The sequence below is a fragment of the Oncorhynchus clarkii genome, chromosome 14 (genome assembly GCF_045791955.1).
Source record: "Oncorhynchus clarkii lewisi isolate Uvic-CL-2024 chromosome 14, UVic_Ocla_1.0, whole genome shotgun sequence".
In the NCBI taxonomy this organism is placed as follows: domain Eukaryota; kingdom Metazoa; phylum Chordata; class Actinopteri; order Salmoniformes; family Salmonidae; genus Oncorhynchus; species Oncorhynchus clarkii.
Genome location: NC_092160.1, coordinates 14550583 through 14572131, shown reverse-complemented (window position 1 = coordinate 14572131; position 21549 = coordinate 14550583). Strand labels below are relative to the sequence as shown.

At 45.6% G+C, this 21549-nt stretch overlaps 1 pseudogene; it reads left to right on the top strand.

The window, feature by feature from the left end:
- Window positions 1-3906: 3906 nt before the first annotated feature.
- Window positions 3907-21549, top strand: part of LOC139365834 (transitional endoplasmic reticulum ATPase-like) — a 58270-nt pseudogene continuing 40627 nt past the window's right edge.

Genomic DNA, 21549 nt, shown 5'->3' with positions numbered 1-21549 from the left:
GTCCCTGAAATGTTACTTACTCGCGGGTTACATAAATACATTAAGTAAACGCTGAAGTTGCATAAATACCGTTATATACTTCACATTTATGAAGTACAACATTATGTTGCGTTTTTGTAAGTTGCTATCAAGTAAAATAATATCATACAAAGCTATATTATGTTTAAAATATATATATATATATATATATATATACATCATGACGCATCATCCGTTTTCGCACCAAAATAGAAAAACAGAGTTCCAAAGCAGAATTACTACGGCATTTACGGTAAAAGAAGCGGGACTGAACTTCAACCAAGATGTTTCTCAGTTGATTCACCCATGCTGGTGTTAAAACTTCTGCTTCACATGCACACTGTTGATAAATTAAAGACAAAGAAAGAAAAACAAAAGCAAAGTTAGGAGAGTCAATGATGGTGACAACTCAAGGGAACTGAGAGATGGCTCTAGTGATTTAAATAGTTTGCAAAGCTCGGGCACGAGGCAGCAATCGCAACAACTAATTTACAGGTATTGGCTCAGTTGAGAAAAGTAGCTAGTTAACGCTAGTTTTGATGCTCTTAAATAATATGGCTCAATACAATGTAAATTTCATGTACCATACATTATCGTCATTTAGTAGACGCAGTTATCCAGAGCGACTAACAGGAGTAAATCGGAGTAAGTGCCATGCTCAATGGCACAACAAAATATTTTTAATCTGCTCGGTGATTCCGGTTACTGAGCCAACGCTCTTTTAACCGCTAGGCTATGTGCCGCCCGAAAAAGATGTCACAAACCTACCAAGAGAGGGCCACCCACCAAAACTGACGGACTAGGCAAGGAGGGCATTAATCAGATAGGCAACAAAGATAACGTGGGGTGGCAGGTACGTGTAGGTTGCAAAATGGAATCCCCCAGCTGACAAGGTACAACTCTTTCATTCTGCCCCTGAACAAGCTCCTAGGCCGTCATTGAAAATAAGAAATTGTTATTAACTGACTTGCCTAATTAAATAAAAGTCAAATAAATATACCTACCAATTAACATGGAGGCATGCACTTACCTGCTGATGATGGATGAAAGTTGCAATGAGTACACACATTGCCTTGCATGTAACCTCCAGCAGGCCCCCAACTCTACAAGAAAGCCCCCCCTGCAGGGATGTGTGGTAATGCCAGTCATTTCACTCTTGACAAAACGTTCTCTTTTGCAGTTTAGAAAGTCCTAACATTCTATTTAAACATTTTGTGTACAGCAGATTATAAACTTCCCAAAATATTCAGGACATCAGCAGGGCTGAGTGTAAAAGCAGGATGACCAGTCCTATTGTCGAGCCATACTGGGCAACAGGAGGTATGTCAACAATGTTTATCAACACAATAGAATATTGTATATGTGCATGTGCTTATTGACAATGAATTGCGCTGTGGGAAGACAATATCAACAATTGACACAGACACAGTTGATATGGTGAATAATATTAGACCGACACAAAGACTGTCCGTTTATTTCCAGGCCAAGTTTCTGTGCTGTGTTTGTTTTTTCAAGGTGTGTCTGGCCTGCCCGGCATCATCTTTCCCCGGGAGTTAAGTGGGCCTACAGAAAAGTACTCAGAACAGCCTAAAAGTGAAGCCTGGGGATGGAGTGACTCTTCACTCCCTGAAAGGGCCTGTGTTACAGGCAGAAGATGTGCATCTCTCCACCAGGTAAAGTAGTAGGTTTAAAGGTGTCTGCATGCTTCCTATCCAAAACAATTCAGAACAGTTTGTGCATATATTATGATGACGTTTTTGTTCGTTTTGGTCTTCGGCAAGGTTTTTTTTCGCGTGTTGTGCACATTATTTTTTCTTGAGACAAGCTGAATTTCTGTACCCAAAGTTTATGCCCCTTCCTTGGTCGTTGGTCAACAGTACAGATTCTTCAATGAAGTGTTTGTTGTCATTCAACAAAAGACGACTCACTTTCATGTAAATTTTTTCACTTGAGAAATACTGCACCAAATATCTTAGTTGGATGTACAATTGTGCAGTTAAGGTCTTCTTGGCAAAATTGACATTCCTTGAGCTGTCTTAGATACAGTCTGACTAGTCTGACTAGAAAGTACACTGGCTACGGCATCTTAAGATGGACAAACAGTACTATTGCTGATTTTTCAAGTGAAGGTATTTTAAGGGAGTATTTGAGGAACACTCTTTTGGAGTTTAGCCGAGTTTGGCTAGGTGCCAGCCGAACTGAAGCATTGGAAGCCTTAAGACTAACCTCACTATACTTGTATAGCCATACGCCATAAAATGTTTTATACTTATAGATAAAGGTCGCCATCTGCTGGTGATACACCTGCAACAACAGTTTGACAGTCAATTGAGTGATGACTCAGAAATGCCATCACAGTTAGGTTAATTGCATGATGAATGGTAAATGCACTCTTGCTTTTTATTTAAAAATGCAGACAGAAGGATGATGCGCTCCATTTGGAAGAATTCCGTAACTTCTTTCTCCGGGTTAGACAGTTTATTTTTCGTGGGACTACATAACAGGGGATATATGTTATTATTTTTTCAATTTAACTAGGCAAGTCAGTTAAGAACAAATTCTTATTTACAATGACGTCCTACCGGGGAACAATGGGTTAACTGCCAAGTTTAGGAGCAGAACGACATATTTTTACCTTGTCAGCTCTGGGATTTGATCCAGCAACCTTTTGGTTACTGGCCCAACGATCTAACCACTAGGCTACCAGCCGCGCCAAATATGTAATGTAACACTTTTCAATGTAACACTTTGCATTACATTACATACACTCATATTTCAGATGGAAAGATCCCACTCTCTGGAAACTTACTGATGTATTTTGGCGGAGCGTGTAGTCTGCGGGTGACGGGGGTCGACGGCCACTCCCTGGAGAGACCCCTGCCTACCCCGGGACTGGAGCCTGATACAGAGGAGGCCTCTGACGAGGTCAGCCCTGGGCTCCACCTCCGTCCTGGGCTCCACCTCCGTCCTGGGCTCCACCTCCGCCCTGGGCTCCAGCTCCACCTCCGCCCTGGGCTCCACCTCCACCCTGGGCTCCACCTCCATGGACCTGAGGTGCAGGCCAGGGATCCGGCGCAGCCTGGTCCTGCATCCAGTACCCCATGCAGGCCCGCCTGTATGCCCTGTGTCCCTGCAACCCCCAGACTCCCACTGAGTCTGAGCAGGGCATTCTCAGTCTAGAGGTGGAGAATAAGGTGAAGTTCAGAGACAGTCACAAAGAGGCTTCAAGAGGAGGATACGGCAGCCCTGAGGTCTAAAGTCATATACAGTATGATCCCGAGAGAGACTTCTCCAATTACGGTACACAAATATATGACTTTCCTTTGAATTGGAAAATTCTTCATCAAAAACAATATGCTATATCTCAAATTCACGAAAACTGAACTCTAATTTTATGCATTTGATTCCATTTTTGTGCTTATGTGATGTTGATTATGTTATTTTTGCATACAGGAATCACACCTCCTAGGGGGGGTTCTTCTTTATGGGCCCCCCTGGATCAGGAAAGACTATGATTGGATGAGCCATATCCAATGAGGTCGGGGCACATATGACCGTAATCAACCGTCCATAAATCATTAGCAAGTATGGTCATATTATTGCTACCTAATGAAATGTGGTTGAGTACCAAGTACAAGATCATGTATTGAGGGTTAGTGGTGCTTGTACATCCATATCAAGTGACCTTTGTTTATTCTGTCTTTACAGATTTTATGGTGAAACAGAGGTCAGATGGAGGCAGATATTCAGAAAAAATACATGTCAACCTTAGAAATGCAGACGGACATCCAAAATATCCCCCTCTCCTGGACATCCTTCAGACATTCTCCCTCTGTCTGCTGAGTGTCTGCTGAATCTTGATTTTTGTTCTGTCAGCGAATCAGTCTAATGAGAAAAAGAGACCGCAGGCCCACAATCAGAGATGGCTCGACAGCCGCCCTCTGCCCCTTTAGAGAACACAGGGAGCCTGGGAAACCCATCACCGATGGTCGCCATGACGTGCCAAATTGGCATCACGTTATGGCCAAGTATATCTTCATCTCCCCAGCCCAGCTCCTTGGTGCAGATGGTGCACTGAAGCAGCTGCTCTCCCTCCTGCTATCTGTTTTCCATGCCGATGCTAAGGCTTGTTGTATAATCCAAGGTCACCAACCACCAAGGGCCTGCTGCTGTGGAATGTGGCATAAGCACTTCCTGCTCCCAGAATTCTTGTCTCTCCACTCTCACTGTAGTTTATTTGTGTTTTGGTCCATCTGCTGGGCCTGTGGTATAGGGGGAGGTGGAAATAGCTTTATTTTTCAGCTGGACCACCCATTTTAGAACATAGTACAAGGAGCTCTGTTAGAGTATTAAAATTGTATTGCCAGATGATGCCTGATAGTTTCAGAAGATGTAAACCAGTCATTTATTAAGCCTTCAGACATATTTATGGTCTGGAAATGTCCTTTATGTTTGAGCTTTTAGTGTCGGGGTCATTGGTTAGGACTAAGATTATTGATTAATAATTTATTACACCTACATGCTCAAATTGAAGCATAGTCATACTACCTTAAAAGCATACTTGCTTCATCCTACTGTTCCAATTGCTCTCTTACATTCACACCCCTCATTTAGTGATTAAATGCTTGTTTTACCAGGGAAGTTGACTGAAAGTTGAGTGCACATTCTCATACCACTGTAACATTCCTAACTGCCTGGTTTGTCTCTTCCTCCAGGAGGGCCACTCAGGCCAGCTGCTGGTCCTAGGGGCCAACCAACCGGCCCCACGCCCTGGACTGCGCCGAACAGGTGTAGACCTTCACGTGAAATGCTTACTTACAAGCCCTTAACCAACAATGCAGTTCAACAAAGAGTTAAGAAAATATTTGCAAAGTAAAAAATAATAAAAAAGTATCACAATAAAATAACAATAATGAGGCTATATCCAGGGCGTACCGGTTAGTCAAGGTAATTTGTACATGTAGGTATGAGTAAAGTGACTGTATAGATAATAGCGCGTAGCAGCATTGAAAAAACAAATGGAAGGGGAAGGGTCAATGTAAATAGTTTGGGTGGACATTTAGTTCAGGTAGGCTGTTGATTACTTGTTCAGCAGTCTCATGGCTTGGGGGTAGAAGCTGTTAAGGAGCCTTTTGGTCCTAGACTTGGCGCTCCAGTACCGCTTGCCGCTCTGGTACCGATTGCTGACCTTCCTCTGACACCGCCTAGTATAAAGATCCTGGATGGCAAGAAGCTTGGCCCCAGTGATGTACTGGGCCGCACGCACTACCCTCTATAGCGCCTTACGGTCAGATGCCGAGCAGTTTCCATGCCAGGTGGTGATGCAACCGGTCAGGATGCTCTCGATGGTGCAGCTGTAGAACTTTTTGAGGATTTGGTGACCCATGCCAAATCTTTTCAGTCTCTTGAGGGGGGGAAAGGTGTTGTTGTGCCCTCTTAACAATTGTCTTGGTGTGTTTGGACCATGATAGTTTGTAGGTGATGTGGACACCAAGGAACTTGAAACGCTCGACCCGATCCACTTCAGCCCCGACAATGTTAATGGGGGCCTGTTCAGCCTTCCTTTTCCTGTAGTCGACGATCAGCTCATTTGTCTTACTCACATTGAGATATAGGTTGCTGTCCTGGCACCACACTGCCAGATCTGATCGTTGTCGGTGATCACGCCTACTACCACTGTTGTGTCGTCAGAAAACGAAATGATGGTGTTGGAGTCGTGTTTGGCCACGCAGTCGTGGGTGAGCAGGGAGTACAGGAGGGGACTAAGCACGTGCTTCTGAGGGGCCTCAGTGTTGAGGATCAGCGTGGCAGATGTGTTGTTGCCTACCCCACTCCATGTTGTGGTTTATTTAGAGCTGGATTACTGCGAGGCCTACGAGACAGAGTGGCTCACCTCACCAACCCTCTGAGACTCCTGACCTAAGGAAGTGGGCTTGTACTTTGGCTTGTGGGTCCCATTGAGAAAAACCTTCTTTAAAGTAAGACCCATACCATTTACTTGTTGTGAAATTCCTCATGGCCCATACAGCCTTAACCCTGCAACCCAATCCCCCTAACCGGGAAAACAGTGTCAGGAAACCAGGATGTTGGGGTGTTTCTGTGGTGGTCAGTTGGTGTGTGTGTGTGTGTGTGTGTGCGAGACGCTGAGAGCCTCCTGGGTGGTCCCGGGGATGTGGCATATTGCATTTCCAGAGGAGGCTACAACCTCGGCTCGCAGAATTGCTCTGGCAAAGAGCGTGATTTACCGTCCGTAGAGGCCAGACGTGACTGGCAGTGTTTTCAGAGAAAACCCCTGGAGGGAAGAGATTCCCCCCCCCCCTCTGTCCATTCCCGAAACACAAAGCTCAAGACAAACACAGAACCTCACGTGCGCCACAGGAAAAAACGAGAAGATTGGAGCTCTTTGCCATGTCTGACCATGTCATGGCTCAGTTAATAGCTCCATACTTACCACTAAAGCTATTTCATACAATTGGTCAAATGAACCCATTCTTCTGTCCTATAAAAAGGGTTAACACTACTGTATTGTACTAAGGGGGGGACAACTGTAGGATGTTTGTGTGTTTCCGCATGTACAATGTAATAACAACATCATGGAGATGGCCATACACAACCTTGTGGTCTTTGTTGAGTTGAGGGACAGACCCCTAGCAGACCCTGTCCATCCATCACCATGTTGATGTGTTTTTTCCTCTGCTGCCGTCATGAAAACATCTCAAGGAACCCCAGTTGTTTCCCCCAATTCCCTGTCCTCTTCTGGTAACAATGACCTGCAAGGGGGAACGTGCCTCGCTGCAGCCCCTCTTCCTGTAAAGATGGGGGGAGCAGCGAGGGTGTCACACACACGACCGGACCCCCCCCCCCCCCACACACACACACACACACACATCCAATACAATGGTGCCCTGCCAGACCCGGCTGCATAAGGCTATTTGTAGCTTCTCCTCTTCAGCTCCCTCTGTCTCGCTCTCTCAACTCACTCACCCAGGACCTCTGCCTTGCTACCACACTTGTCTGCTTTCCTGAAGTGTCTTAGGCTATGTAATATCTCAGTGCAGTGATATCGTAGAATAGAAGTGGTATTTGAAGTCAACACAAGCTGTTATGCACCAGATTCACTGTGAGACTATGCTAGATTGCAGGATAGGTCAGCCTTCATTTGCAGCCTATGAGTAGAATTCATTAGACCCAAGTATATTCTGACTTACTCAATAGAAACCTCTAGTGAAATAGAAATAGAAACCTCTAGTGGAGAACATTAGAACATAATACTTAGTTGAACTGCTAGGAAGTCTTAGTGCAGTGTGCCTCAAATGGCGGCCCAAGGGCCAAATTTTGCCCGCAGTTGAATTGTCAGACATGAAAGACTAAAAACACCAGTAAATCAGCTCCATGTGATTTTAGTTTTGGAAATCTGCGCCAAAGAATTCCAACGCAGTAGAGAGAGACGTGGTCGTATATACAAATGTAAGCAAGGTTTTAAATTATTGTTTCAGTCAAATATTATGTCTGTCTGGTTTCTGTCAGTCAATTTTTCAGTCAATAAATGATTTCTAATTATGTTCTGTCCCCCTGAACATCCCCTCAAGAAAGCGTCAGCCCACGGCTGAATCTAGTTGATGGGCGACGTGTCTTAGGGAGTAGTTACAATATTTCTAAAATCCTACAGTAGTCTTTTTCCCTCTCTCTGTCTTGGGCCATAATTACATTTCACAATGAATAACATATAAATGGAGAAATCAATGATGGTGAAGAGTTAGTCCATATAAACCTCATGAAGAACAATTGAAAGGTGGCCTATTGTAGGCCTATTGATTTGAACAGACGTTTTGGTAAATCAATCTCTATTGTGGCCATCCATGATTTCCACTGTTTTGAATGGAGATCAGTCAGCTTTTCTGTCATGCTGTCCCTCCCAGGGTTTTGGGTCTTTGTTGTCATCGTGTTGGTGAACTGATCCAGGTTGTGGCAGATGATTCATTTCTTCAGTCTAAACCGTGTCGGTTGTTGTGTGCCACATGTGGACCCACTACAAAGCCTTCTAAACAGGGAACCCCTTTGGTAGGAGAATAGGAGCAATGTACTGTGCTTGGACTATTGGTTGTTAAGTATAACATATTTATTAAAAAAACACATTGCCATGTTTAAACTATATACTTTTGTTTGTCCAAAAAGTACTTGAATTACGTTTTGCGTAAGGGTTCATGTCTGCCTAGCTAGCTTAGTTGATATATAGATTTGTTGTGCTACAAGTATTGTTTTTTAACTCGAGGCCTTCAGATAAAAACGTTGGGATTTATTTGAAGATTATTCATTGTAACCAGACAGTGACCTTGCTGAGGAGTTCTGGAAATCCGTTTTTGGAATGGCGATTACTTTATTGCGTAGGTATGAGGGGGAAAAATGGCAGGGAGAAATGAGGTGAGTATTGTGTTTGACATAACCTTTGCGGCAAAGACATGAATGAGACAAACAGTGCTAAATGCTAGATGTGTGTTTACAGAGGCAGCCTTCCATATAAAGCACTTTTCCTGACTCCCCTGTCCTTTTAAAGACACTTTTGGAATTTCAGGACAGGCTACATAAATATTGCCGGGTCAGTATGTGAAGTTTATTTTGGGGCTCTGTTTATAAAATCTGGAAATGTTCGCCGTGTACTCTTTAACCTTGGTCCTTACCTTCACCTAATGGCAGAATTCTCGCTCACTCTTTTTTTAAGGGGGCTTTATTGGCATGGGAAACATGTTAACATTGCCAAAACAAGTGAAGTAGATAATATACAAAGTGAAATAAATAACAAAAATGAACATAAACATAATTTACAGAAGTTCCAAAATAATAAAAGACATTACAAATCTCATTATGTGTGTGTATATATACAGTGTTGTAACGATGTGCAAATGGTTAAAGTACAAAAGGGAAAATAAATACATATGGGTTGTATTTACAATGGTTTTTGTTCTTCACTGGTTGCCCTTTTCTTGTGGCAAAAGGTCACCAATATTGCTGCTGTGATGGTACACTGTGGTATTTCACCCAACAGATATGGGAGTTTATCAAAATCGGGTTTGTTTTCGAATTCTTTGTGGATCTGTGTAATCTGAGGGAAATATGTGTCTCTAATATGGTCATACGTTGGGCAGGTGGTTAGGAAGTGCAGCTCAGCTTCCACCTCATTTTGTGGGAAGTGTGCACATAGCCTGTCTTCTCTTGAGAGCCATGTCTGCCTACAGTGGCCTTTCTCAATAGTAAGGCTATGCTCACTGAGTCTGTACTTAGTCAAAGCTTTCCTTAAGTTTGGGTCAGTCACAGTGGTCAGGTATTCTGCCGCTGTGTACTCTCTGTTTAGGGCCAAATAGCATTCTAGTTAGCTCAGTTTTTTTGTTAATTCTTTCCAATGTGTGAAGTAATTATCTATTTGTTTTCTCATGATTTGGTTGGGCCTAATTGTGCTGCTGTCCTGGGGCTCTGTAGGGTGTGTTTGTGTTTGTGAACAGAGCACCAGGACCAGCTTGCTTTAGGGGACTCTTCTCCAGGTTCATCTCTCTGTAGGTGATGGCTTTGTTATGGAAGGTTTGGGAGTCGCTTCCTTTTAGGTGGTTATAGAATTTAACGGCTCTTTTCTGGATTTTGATAATTAGTGGGTATCGGCCTGATTCTGCTCTGCATGCATTATTTGGTGTTCTACGTTGTACACAGAGGATATTTTTGCAGAATTCTGCATGCAGAGTCTCAATTTGGTGTTTGTCCCATTTTGTGAAGTCTTGGTTGGTGAGCGGACCCCAGACCTCACAACCATAAACCACCATCTCACAACCACCATCTCTCTCTGTCCATCTCTCACTCTCTCTCTCTGTCCATCTCTCACTCTCTCTCTCTGTCCATCTTTCTCTCTTTCTCTGTCCATCTTTCTCTCTTTCTCTGTCCATCTCTCTCTCTTTCTCTGTTCATATTTCTCTCTCTATGTCCATCTTTCTCTTTCTGTCCATCTCTCACTCTCTCTGTCCATCTCTCACTCTCTCTCTGTCCATCTCTCACTCTCTCTCTCTCTCTGTCCATCTCTCACTCTCTCTATCTGTCCATCTCTCACTCTCTCTCTCTGTCCATCTCTCTCACTCTCTCTCTCTGTCCATCTCTCTCTCTCTCTCTCTCTCTGTCCATCTCTCTCTCTCTCTCTCTCTCTCTGTCCATCTCTCTCTCTCTCTCTGTCCATCTCTCTTTCTCTCTCTCTCTCTGTCAATCTCTCACTCTCTCTCTCTCTCTGTCCATCTCTCACTCTCTCTCTCTCTGTCCATCTCTCACTCTCTCTCTCTCGTGCTGTCCGTCTTACTCTCTCGCTCTCCGTCTTTCGCTCTCTGTCTCTCGCTCTCCGTCTTTCTCTCTTTCTCTCTCTCTCTCTCGCTGTCCGTCTTTCTCTCTCTGTCCATCTCTCACTCTCTCTCTGTCCATCTCTCACTCTCTCCCTCTCTGTCCATCTCTCACTCTCTCTCTCTCGTGCTGTCCGTCTTACTCTCTCGCTCTCCGTCTTTCGCTCTCTGTCTCTCGCTCTCCGTCTTTCTCTCTTTCTCTCTCTCTCTCTCGCTGTCCATCTCTCTCTCTCTGTCCATCTCTCACTCTCTCTCTGTCCATCTCTCTCTCTCTCTCGCTCTCCGTCTTTCGCTTTCTCTCTCTCTCTCTCTCTCGCTGTCCGTCTCTCTCTCTCTCTCTCTCTCTCTCTCTCTCTCTCTCTCTCTCTGTAAGTCTTTCTCTCTCTCTCTCTCTCTCGCTGTCCGTCTCTGTCCATCTGTCTCTCTCTCTCTCTAGCTTTCTCTCTCTGTGTCCATCTCTCTCTCTCTCTCTAGCTTTCTCTCTCTGTGTCCATCTCTCTCTCTCTCTCTAGCTTTCTCTGTCCATCTGTCTGTCTCTGTCCGTCTCTCTCTCTGTCCGTCTTTCTCTCTCTCTCTGTCCATCTTTCTCTCGCTCTCTCTGTCCCTCTCGCTCTCTCTGTCCATCTCTCTCTCTCTGTCCCTCTCGCTCTCTCTGTCCATCTCTCTCTCTCTCTCTAGCTTTCTCTCTCTCTCTCTCTCTCTCTCTCTCTCTCTGTCCGTCTTTCTCTCTCTCTCGCAGTCAGTCTTTCTCTCTGTCCATCTCTCTCTCTCTCTAGCTTTCTCTCTCTGTGTCCATCTCTCTCTCTCTCTCTCTAGCTTTCTCTCTCTGTGTCCATCTCTCTCTCTCTCTCTCTAGCTTTCTCTCTGTGTCCATCTCTCTCTCTCTAGCTTTCTCTCTCTGTGTCCATCTCTCTCTCTCTAGCTTTCTCTCTCTGTGTCCATCTCTTTCTCTCTAGCTTTTTCTGTCCGTCTGTCTCTCTCTTTCTGTCCATCTTTCTCTCTCTGTCCATCTTTCTCTCTCTCTGTCCATCTTTCTCTCTCTCTCTGTCCCTCTCGCTCTCTGTCCAGCTTTCTCTCTCTGTTCATCTCTCACTCGCTCTCTGTCCATCTCTCACTCTGTCCCTCTCTCTGTCTCCCTCTCTCTGTCCCTCTCTCTCTGTCTCTCACTCGCGCTGTCCGTCTTACTCTCTCGCTCTCAGTCTTTCGCTCTCTCTGTCTCTCTCGCTGTCCGTCTCTCTCTCTCTCGCTGTCCGTCTTTCTCTCTCTCTCTCTCTCGCTGTCCGTCTTTCTCTCTCTCTCTCTCTCGCTGTCCGTCTTTCTCTCTCTCTCTCTCTCGCTGTCCGTCTTTCTCTCTCTCTCTCTCTCTCTCACTGTCCGTCTTTCTCTCTCTCTCTCTCTCTCTCGCTGTCCGTCTTTCTCTCTCTCGCTGTCCGTCTTTCTCTCTCTCTCTCGCGCTGTCCGTCTTTCTCTCTCGCGCTGTCCGTCTTTCTCTCTCTCTCTCTCTCGCTCGCTGTCCGTCTTTCTCTCTCTCTCTCTCGCTGTCCGTCTTTCTCTCTCTCGCTGTCCGTCTTTCTCTCTCTCGCTGTCCGTCTTTCTCTCTCTCTCTCTCTCTCTCTCGCTGTCCGTCTTTCTCTCTCTCGCTGTCCGTCTTTCTCTCTCTCTCTCTCGCAGTCAGTCTTTCTCTCTCTCTCTCTCTCTCGCAGTCAGTCTTTCTCTCTGTCCATCTCTCTCTCTCTGTCCATCTCTCTCTCTCTCTCTAGCTTTCTCTCTCTGTGTCCATCTCTCTCTCTCTCTCTAGCTTTCTCTCTGTGTCCATCTCTCTCTCTTTCTCTGTCCATCTTTCTCTCTCTCTCTCTTTCTGTCTATCTTTCTCTCTCTTTCTGTCCATCTTTCTCTCTCTCTCTCTGTCCATCTTTCTCTCTCTGTCCATCTTTCTCTCTCTCTCTCTGTCCATCTTTCTCTCTCGCTCTCTCTGTCCCCCTCGCTCTCTCTGTCCCTCTCGCTCTCTCTGTCCATCTCTCGCTCTCTCTCTGTCCATCTCTCACTCTCTCTGTCCATCTTTCTCTCTCTAGCTTTCTCTCTGTCCCTCTCTCTGTGTCTCTCTCTCCCTCTCTCTGTCCCTCTTTCTGTGTCTCTCTCGCGCTGTCCGTCTTACTCTCTCGCTCTCCGTCTTTTGCTCTCTCTCGCTCTCCGTCTTTTGCTCTCTCTCTCTCGCTGTCCGTCTTTCTCTCTCTCTCTCTCTAGCGCTGTCCGTCTTTCTTTCTCTCTCTCGCGCGCTGTCCGTCTTTCTCTCTCTCTCGCTGTCCATCTTTCTCTCTCTCGCTGTCCGTCTTTCTCTCTCTCTCTCGCTTTCTCTCTCGCTGTCCGTCTCTCTCTCGCTGTCCATCTTTCTCTCTCTCTCTCGCTGTCCATCTTTCTCTCTCTCTCTCGCTGTCCGTCTTTCTCTCTCTCGCTCTCTCGCTGTCCGTCTTTCTCTCTCTCTCTCTCGCTGTCCGTCTTTCTCTCTCTCTCTCTCGCTGTCTGTCTCTCTCTCTCTCTCTCTCTCTCTCGCTGTCCGTCTTTCTAACTCTCTCTCTCTCTCGCTGTCTGTCTTTCTCTCTCTCTCTCTCTCTCGCTGTCCGTCTTTCTCTCTCTCGCTGTCCGTCTTTCTCTCTCTCTCTCTCGCTGTCCGTCTTTCTCTCTGTCCATCTCTCTCACTGTCAGTCTTTCTCTCTGTCCATCTCTCTCTCTGTCCATCTCTCTCTCTCTCTCTAGCTTTCTCTCTCTGTGTCCATCTCTCTTTCTCTAGCTTTCATTGTTCGTCCGTCTCTCTCTCTCTCTCTCTCTCTCTCTCTCTCTCTCTGTCCATCTTTCTCTCTCTCTCTGTCCATCTTTCTCTCTCTCTCTGTCCAGCTTTCTCTCTCTCTCTGTCCATCTTTCTCTCTCTCTCTGTCCATCTTTCTCTCTCTCTCTCTGTCCCTCTCGCTCTCTCTGTCCATCTCTCTTTCTCTCTCTCTAGCTTTCTCTCTCTCTCTGTCTAGCTTTCTCTTTCCATCTTTCTCTCTTTCTCTGTCCATCTTTCTCTCTCTCTCTGTCCATCTCTCTCTCTTTCTGTCTTTCTCTCTGTCTAGCTTTCCCTCTCTGTCTATTTCTTTGTCTCTTTATTTCTCTCTATCTTTTTCTCCCCCTCTCTCTCTCTCTCTCTCTCTCTCTCTCTCTCTCTCTCTCTGTGTCTATGTCTGTCTGTCAGGGGGAGAGAGAGAGAGACAATATCTCTATCTGTCTCTCTGTCTTTCTCTCTCTGTCGATCTCTCACACTCTCCAATTAAAGGGCTTTATTGGCAAAAATGAAATAAACAATATAACCTCTGTCTCTCATTCTCGCTGTCTCTCTGTCTATCTTGCTCTCACTGTCTATCTCTCTTTGTCTGTCTAACTCTCTGTCTCTGTGTTTTAAGAGCACATGTTATTGCAGTTTTTCAGAGTTGGAACAGATGTCGGGTATTGTAAATACAGGTGCAAAGAGTGTTCCGGAAGCCCCTTGGAGTAATGAAAATGTTCCTGTTTTTTGATGGTGTAATGCCAAAAGTATTTCACAATTCATTTGAGGACAATGTCGCTTGAGACACACACAGCTCTGCCGACAAGTGCCTGGGGATGGGGGAGTGGTGTTAAGTAGGCTACTTCTGGAGGGTGTTTTCCTGTCTAAAGGAAGTGTGGAACGTGTTGTAGGAGTGCAGATGGACACTTACATCTCTAGTTACATAAATGACTTACTGTTGTTGTTGTTATCCTATCAAGACAAATATGGTCTATAAGACGCCCTTGAGGTCAGCAGGGGGAACCTAACTTCACCTCTACTAGACTTCTGTCAGTTTCCTCTGCCTGTCTGAAAATGGTAGGCTTTAACTGCCCAAATTCATCCACGGTAGTCATTTTTGAATGGTGTTAGTTGTATTAGAATGCACCAATGTCTTCGATATATTTACCTTGTGGACTTGGCTCACATTCTATCGGAGGATAATGTTGTTTTTACTCAAGGTTTTTTATTTTTTATACTCAGGGCCAGGGTGAGACCAGGGCTGCTGGAGTTGACTCTTAATAAAAGGCCTTGAGTCGGGGAGGGCGTGTTTTGGGGACAGATAATTGCAAACATCTCTTCTTTTTACCAGGCCACAGCCCTCATGTTCACCTTGTCTGCTCTTCCTCCCCAAGCCAATATTAGCAATGATAAAAAGTAATTGCCGTCCCATACCTATTTTGGGTCCAGTTGCATTTATTGCAAATGCGCATTCTTGGAAGTGGAGGGGCCCCCATTCTCATTTCCCCACAGATTGCTGGTGAATTTGAAGCATTCGGCAAAGAACAAGTGGGAAAAAAGTGTCCACAAGGTTCAAATTAAACTCTGTTGTGTTGCTTATTTTTCCACTCCTAACAGGGAATCGTATGTTTTCCTAACTAAACCAAATGTGTGCTGGGGTCGAGCCTAGCCAGAGGATAGAATCCCTGAAGCGAAAAATGCTTGAGGCACATTGTTGAATTACATTTATTTAGCCTTTTGGCTATCCAGAGGCTGGGTACCTCATTAATCAAGCTCATGAATATACTTGCTAACTAGGCATTTGCTAGGGATGTGTTTGTCTTTCCTTAGGTGTATTTGTTTAGTAGGTTATTCCTCAACCACTGTAGCATGTTGTGTCCAGCGATTTGGTGAGAGAAATATCATTAGCTGGCCAAAATGTTTGTCAATCCAGGAAGATTGAGCCTTATGTGTGCAGACCTTTCTATCTCATGCTGTCGACAAGTTTGTGTTGAAGCACCACAGACAGAACTTTTTTTTTTTTTTTTCTACACACTTGAACACACCTGACAGTGAACAGTAAGGTGAGAGGGTGCGAATGCTTTCGTGGTCACCCCACTGTGAAGTGAGCTTCTTTTTCAAAGGCAAATAGATGTGGCCTGATGAACCAAGGCCTAACCTCCATTACCCTTTGACCATCCCTCTATCCCTGATGTGGAGGCTGAGCAGTGGAGGAGAAGACGATGAGGGGAGTTACGGGGGAAGAGTCGGCTGGGTAGCAGATGTGGTAGCCCACATTCCCCCCTCTCCCCAGAAAATGTGCTTTCCTCCCCTCCTTTCTACCCTGTGCATGGTCCCAGGCTGAGGCAGATGTTTTTGTGCTGCTAGTCGAAGATTCCTGGAGCTTTTAACGGAGAAGAGAAGAGACGTTCATGTCATCGGGCAGGGCCAGGTCAGGCTAAGTTGATGTGATGTGGGGGGACTCAGGGGAGAGGAGACTGTACGCAGCAAGGCCAGGGCCCGGGACCTGGAACACACTGACCTTGGCTGGCTCCTCTCCCATACCCCCTCTCTTTGTCGCTCTGTCTCTCTCCGCATTAATTGTGTATTTCTTTTTTCCTCCGTCCTTTTTTTCAGTCCTCGCATCCTGGAAAATATAAACAGGATGTAGTCTTGTCTGATCGTAAGTCCTCTCTCGTCTGCCCTGGCCCCCAGTCCACCGAAGTCCCTTGCCCCAGCCTCCAGGCTGAGTTGGAGCTAGGGCCATCTTAACCGGAGCTTGGACTGGGCGGGAAGGAGGAGATGGGTGGTGATGGGTAGAGTGCTGAAAAAAACGTTTTGGGTTCAGTGCATCAGTTGCAATCATGCCTTCAGCCACCATGTAATTTGTTCATCAAATGCCTGCTATCCTACCTGCATGTCTCGGAATCTATACAACAAATGGTTATGAGTGGAGGCTACTCTAGTCGAGTGCAGGTTGTTCTGCAATGTTATGGGGTAGGGTTCTTTAAAAGTCAGGCTGATTTACTCCTAGCAGCAGCTTTTCATTACGCATTTTCACATTCATATTTGTAAAAAGGATCTATTGCACAAAGAGTTCCACCAGCCTTATTCAGAATGTGCTTTGCCCTTGATCCTTGCACATCATTTCACTTATCTCATATTGGCTGGACTCGTGACATGTTTATCTAGTCTAGTCTTAAACATAGACCGTTTAAGACAAATTACCCACAACCCTCAGGAAGAACCCTTTCTCCTTTGTGTTAAACACGCACTGTGAGGATCTTAGAGATTTCCTGAAATCTTAAAGAAAAGCCAATCCTGAATTGAAATCCCACAGTATTCCATGAGACACTTGGAAAACAAGGCATTCCCCCTGTTCTAAACTAATGTAGCCTAGGTGATTGTCAAGCCCTATTCTCGCTCCCTTCCTCCTTCTAGCCTGCTCCCTATCTTCGTCGCCAGTGCCAATGTGGCCTATTCATAAGCTATCATCACCCTAGGCCCCTTGGAATGCTGACTGACTGTACAAGGGCCAACTCTATCTGTGGTTCATCGTTTTGTGACCCTACTCTGCAATGCCCAACACGAACTCAACATCCTGCGCTGATATTGATGCACAGATGAATTTATTTGTACGGTTGTCCTTTTGTGTCCTTCTTTTCTACTCGGCAGGTAACGGAGTTGCCTCGAGTCAAGAGAGAGTTAATCTCAAACATAAAACGTCAATTAAAGTTCCTCTCCAGCTTTTCTTCTTGGCTATGCGTGTTCAATGTTCCCTGTTGAATTGAAAGAGTGGAGGAGAATAGCGTTCATTTAGAGATTAGACGTTCGTCAGGGATTCGTCATCACGGCATGTCGGAGCGTGTGAGGTGAAAGTTCTACTGTGTGAAAGTAAGTGTGTGTTTGGAGACGTGGAGCGGCTGCCAAGGACTTGTGTGGGAAACTGTCCGTCACTGAAAGGCTTGTCTTTGGAAAAAGGAGGAAAGGGAGGCTTAGCCTATTGTTGACATTTTGACAATGTCTTGTCTCTGAAGACTAGCCCCGAGAAAGGTGGCAATGCTGAACAACAGTCTTGATGTTCCCCTCAGGCCATAACTATCAATGTTTCAAACATGACTTACTGCAGCTAGGGCATCTTTCCTCCGAGTAACTGTACACATCATCACAACATCTTAGACTTGCAAATGTCCATCTCTTACAAAATCATGTTCTTTATCAGAATTGTCTCTCTTATTACCCACCATGCACTATTATTTTTATACCACCCCTAACCTAGAGATTTGGAAACAAATATGTTGATATCATTCTGGTCTTTCTACAGGGCTGAATGCATTGAGAAGTGCTCTCGGCAGTGGCTCCCAGCCATCGGACCTACAATTAATGGGGACAGGGACGGTCACTTTCCAGGACCTTCAGTGGGCCATGTCGGAGGTCAAACCAGGTGCCATGAGGCAGGTCGCCATCGATGTCCCCAAGGTATGTCTGGATTATGGCCCTTTGGTTTCCTTTTTAGTTTAGAAACCCATTTAGTCTTTTGAAGGTCGGCATTAAAATGTCCTTTTAACCGCCGTTCGATTTATAGAGTGACACAAATATGGAACAACAACTCTGCTGATGTCACCGGCACAACGGAAAGTGTCTTCTAGTCTCATGTTCTGAAACATCAACAAACTTCCTCAGGGATCAAAATATATACTTTTAAACCTTTATTTAACGAGGCAAGTCAGTTAAGAACAAATTCTTATTATCAATTACATCCTAGGAACAGTGGGTTAACTGCCTTGTTCAGGGGCAGAACGACAGATTTGTACCTTGTCAGCTCAGGGATTCGATCTTGCAACCTTTCGGTTACTAGTCCAACGCTCTAACCACTAGGATACCCTGCCGCCCCGCACCATCTCTCAGCGAACATTGCTTAATTACTCATTGGACTACCAGTCAATGTATTATACCAATAGTACAGTGAGGCATTAAGTAATTTGTGCATTAGACAAGATGCTTTCAGATCCCCAATGACTTTTGTTGACGTGCGGGGTTTAAACCGAGGAAGCGTCGGATGGAAATGACCCACAGGCCATACTGCTGCCCTCCCTGAAACGGAGATGAATCACACACTCTGGGGAGGTGGGGGGACAGCCATCCATGATGTTTTGGACTTTGCATGTGCAAGACATAACGGACAGGAAGAGGCTATCATCATCTCCAGTACTAATTGAAAGCAGATCGGGTCGATGTCGGTTCCTGCCAGAGAGTGAGAGAGAAAAAAAGGCCCTTCTCCTCCTTCCTCCTAATGCTCCTCTGCACTGAGCTCACCCCGAGACGTTCAGTTCTTGCGGCCAGTTCCTGGAAACAAAATAGGGACTTTAGTTTTTTCCTTCCCCCAGTGCACTGCAGCTGAAGGGTCTGCCGCAGAGCTTGGACTTGATTATATCCACATGAGTGCAAACATTTGCTTCTAATCCATTTATATAAGAAACTTCCAGTGGATCCCGGGTGAGGCAAAAGCAAGAGCAGAGCACGCCTCTCTCTCTCTCAGGCCGACCGGACCTTTTAATATTTTGATCTGGTCGAGAGAGACGTTCCGTTGTTCTTCTTCCTCATCTTTCTCTCCTCCAAGTTCTTGTCGGGAGAAGTACCCACCGCAACTCCTCCTCCCACCCTCCTCTCCCACCTCCCCACCTCCCCATCAAAGCCCAGACCCTGAGAAGCTCCTTGTAAACTTCAGACAACAACAGTAAAAGATAATAACTGGGTCTCGGAGAGAGAAAAAGAGGCAGGGGGAATGAAATCAACACAGCAAGGTGTGACTCAAACGGCGCCCTCTAATTCCACATCCGCCATATTCGTGACAAAAGCACCTTGGAATTAATGGTGCCTTTTTGTTACGCCAGAGCTATGTTCTTTTGTCTGCAGAAAACCTGAACAGAAACAAAACAAAATAGGGCGGGTGGGGAGAAAAGATGTATAAATCTTTACTGTGCACATCTGCTGCTAGCCTGGCACCTGAAGCTGCCTGATTTGATTTACACCCCATAGACTCTGGCAGGAGGCGGCTGTCTCTCTCGCGCTCTCTCTCTCCTTCCATGCTCTCGCCCATGCTCTCTCTTCCCATCTCCCTCTCACCATCTTTATCATCTCTCTCTCCTCTCTCTCCCCATAAATTGTTCAGCATGTGGTATTTACAGTATGTGGCCGGATGCCAGGTTTCCATTAGGTGCTCCGTTCCCGGGAGACGGCGCCGGTTGCCTGGGATGTGTTACCACAGAGGAAGGGAGGAACGGAGGGGGGGGGGGGGGTTGACAGAGGAAAAGTAATGCTGATGAGGGGGGGGGGGGGGACTTATTGCTCTGGCCAACCCCTGCTTTCCTTATCTGTTTTATCTCCTGTAGTCGTACGCCTCGGCCCATCATCTGTCAACGGGGACAGCTGCTGGCTCTGTTCAATGTCTGCTGGTTCACCCTCAGCCCAGCTCGGGCCCAATACTTTTCCTGACGTATACTACATTTTCATTTTCTTGTACTGTATGCCTATTATTCCAAATAATTCGCACAGAGCAAAAATACAAACAGTATTTCAGTGATTTATTTGATTGGCTAATTGATTTATTACAGCTGTAGAGAGAAATCAACACTGGGCAAACTGCACCTACAACTTCCTTGCCCCACGGTAAGGATGTCATTTTTTGAATTGAAAAACGATGGAAAAGGTGTTCGTTTTCTTGAATCGGTTTCTAAAGAAGCTTTCATAACACTGCTGGACACCATGCTCCGTTAAAACTGCCACCCTATACAGCCCATTGGGGACCTCTCTTTCCATTGTGTATGAAACCTCTGTATTCTTCTCTGTTTCCAGCTGTGTCCGAATGGTTTGTCTGTTTCCCTTGCAGGTGCGCTGGTCGGATGTGGGAGGCATGGAGCAGGTGAAGCCGAAACTTAAGCAGGCGGTGGAGTGGCCTCTCAGGCACCCCGAGGCCTTCACCTGCATGGGCATCCAGTCCCCAAAAGGAGTACTACTCTATGGACCCCAGGCTGCTTCATGATCACCAAAGTTCTGGCCAACGAGAACGGCCACAACTTCCTTGCCTTTAAGGTGATGATCATTCAAAGTTTGATTGTAGCCTGTTATCTCCACCAGGTGGCCAATGTCCAGGCAGGGAAGATTTCTTTTTAGTCTTTTCTACACCTACAGGGTTCCCTAAATCCCACCCCTATAATGCATACTTTTGTAATGCATCAGTTTTGCAGTTGCATTGTGTGCATTGCCTTCAAGCACAGTTTCTTTTGTTATGGCTGACATGGCATGGACCTTTTGACGTTTCCACAACTAGGGAGATTCTACAACTATAGATAGTAAAACTAGTACGGCTTCTTTCCTTTTTCCAAAACATACTGTACTTAGCTATGGCCAGTGATTTACCACCAGCAGCCATTGTCTTGGCTTCACCCCAGTTAAAAAACAGGGATGTGCCCCTGATTATCTCAAGGACCTCAGAATCTTTGGCTTCCTTGGAGGCAGACCTACAGGCCTTCTCACTTGACCCCTCCGACCCCATGTTTGTCCTTTTCATTCATCACCCCATCCCGTCTTCTCCCTTCTCTCCCTCCACCCCAATTCACAACTATCCTCTACACGCCTCGCCCTGCTCTGTCCAGGCCCCTTGATGGAGATTGATTGATCACTTCACTGATTGTTAATTGCCGATTCTTTTGGAAGTGGTTGCCGGGTAAGATGGGGCAGAAACTGTCAGCCAGCCTGATTTAGATTGGGTCAGTGGTAAAAGATAGTGGATAGGCTGTAATATAACGAAGAAAGACTTACCTTTTAAAGAGTGCTTACAGTGTAAAATTCTCTTAAAGGTTTTTCTCATAGATGCTATTTGTGAATAACGTTCAACCCAAATTGTTCGTATTATGTTACACTTGATGTTTAAGCAAAATAAAATAGTAAGAAGTTTCTTTTTCAATGACAAAATCATATAAATCATATTATTTTTCCCCGGTGTGTTAGCTTTGCCTCCGACACATTACCCTTGCTTCACTATACTTTTAGATGCATACTACTTGCGTCGTGTACAGTAAAACTCTAACAATTTATCAAAATATTTTCACACGCCAATATGACTGTTACTCTAGCCAAGTAGAAATGTACCTACATAGAATTTAACCCTCCCAGTGAGTAGCTGGCTAGAGAAATCAACAGATTAATGAGTCAGTCTCCACAACGTTGTCGTGTTCTGAGGAGACAAAAGGTGTCGTCTCCCTGCCAGCCCAGAGGTGTTGAAGAGGGGGGATTGCAGGGGAGGAAGTGCGTCCTGACGGGCTGAGTGGATGTTTATCCGCCTCGGAGGGAGGGAGAGTGCAGAGTGGCCCCATCAACCTTACT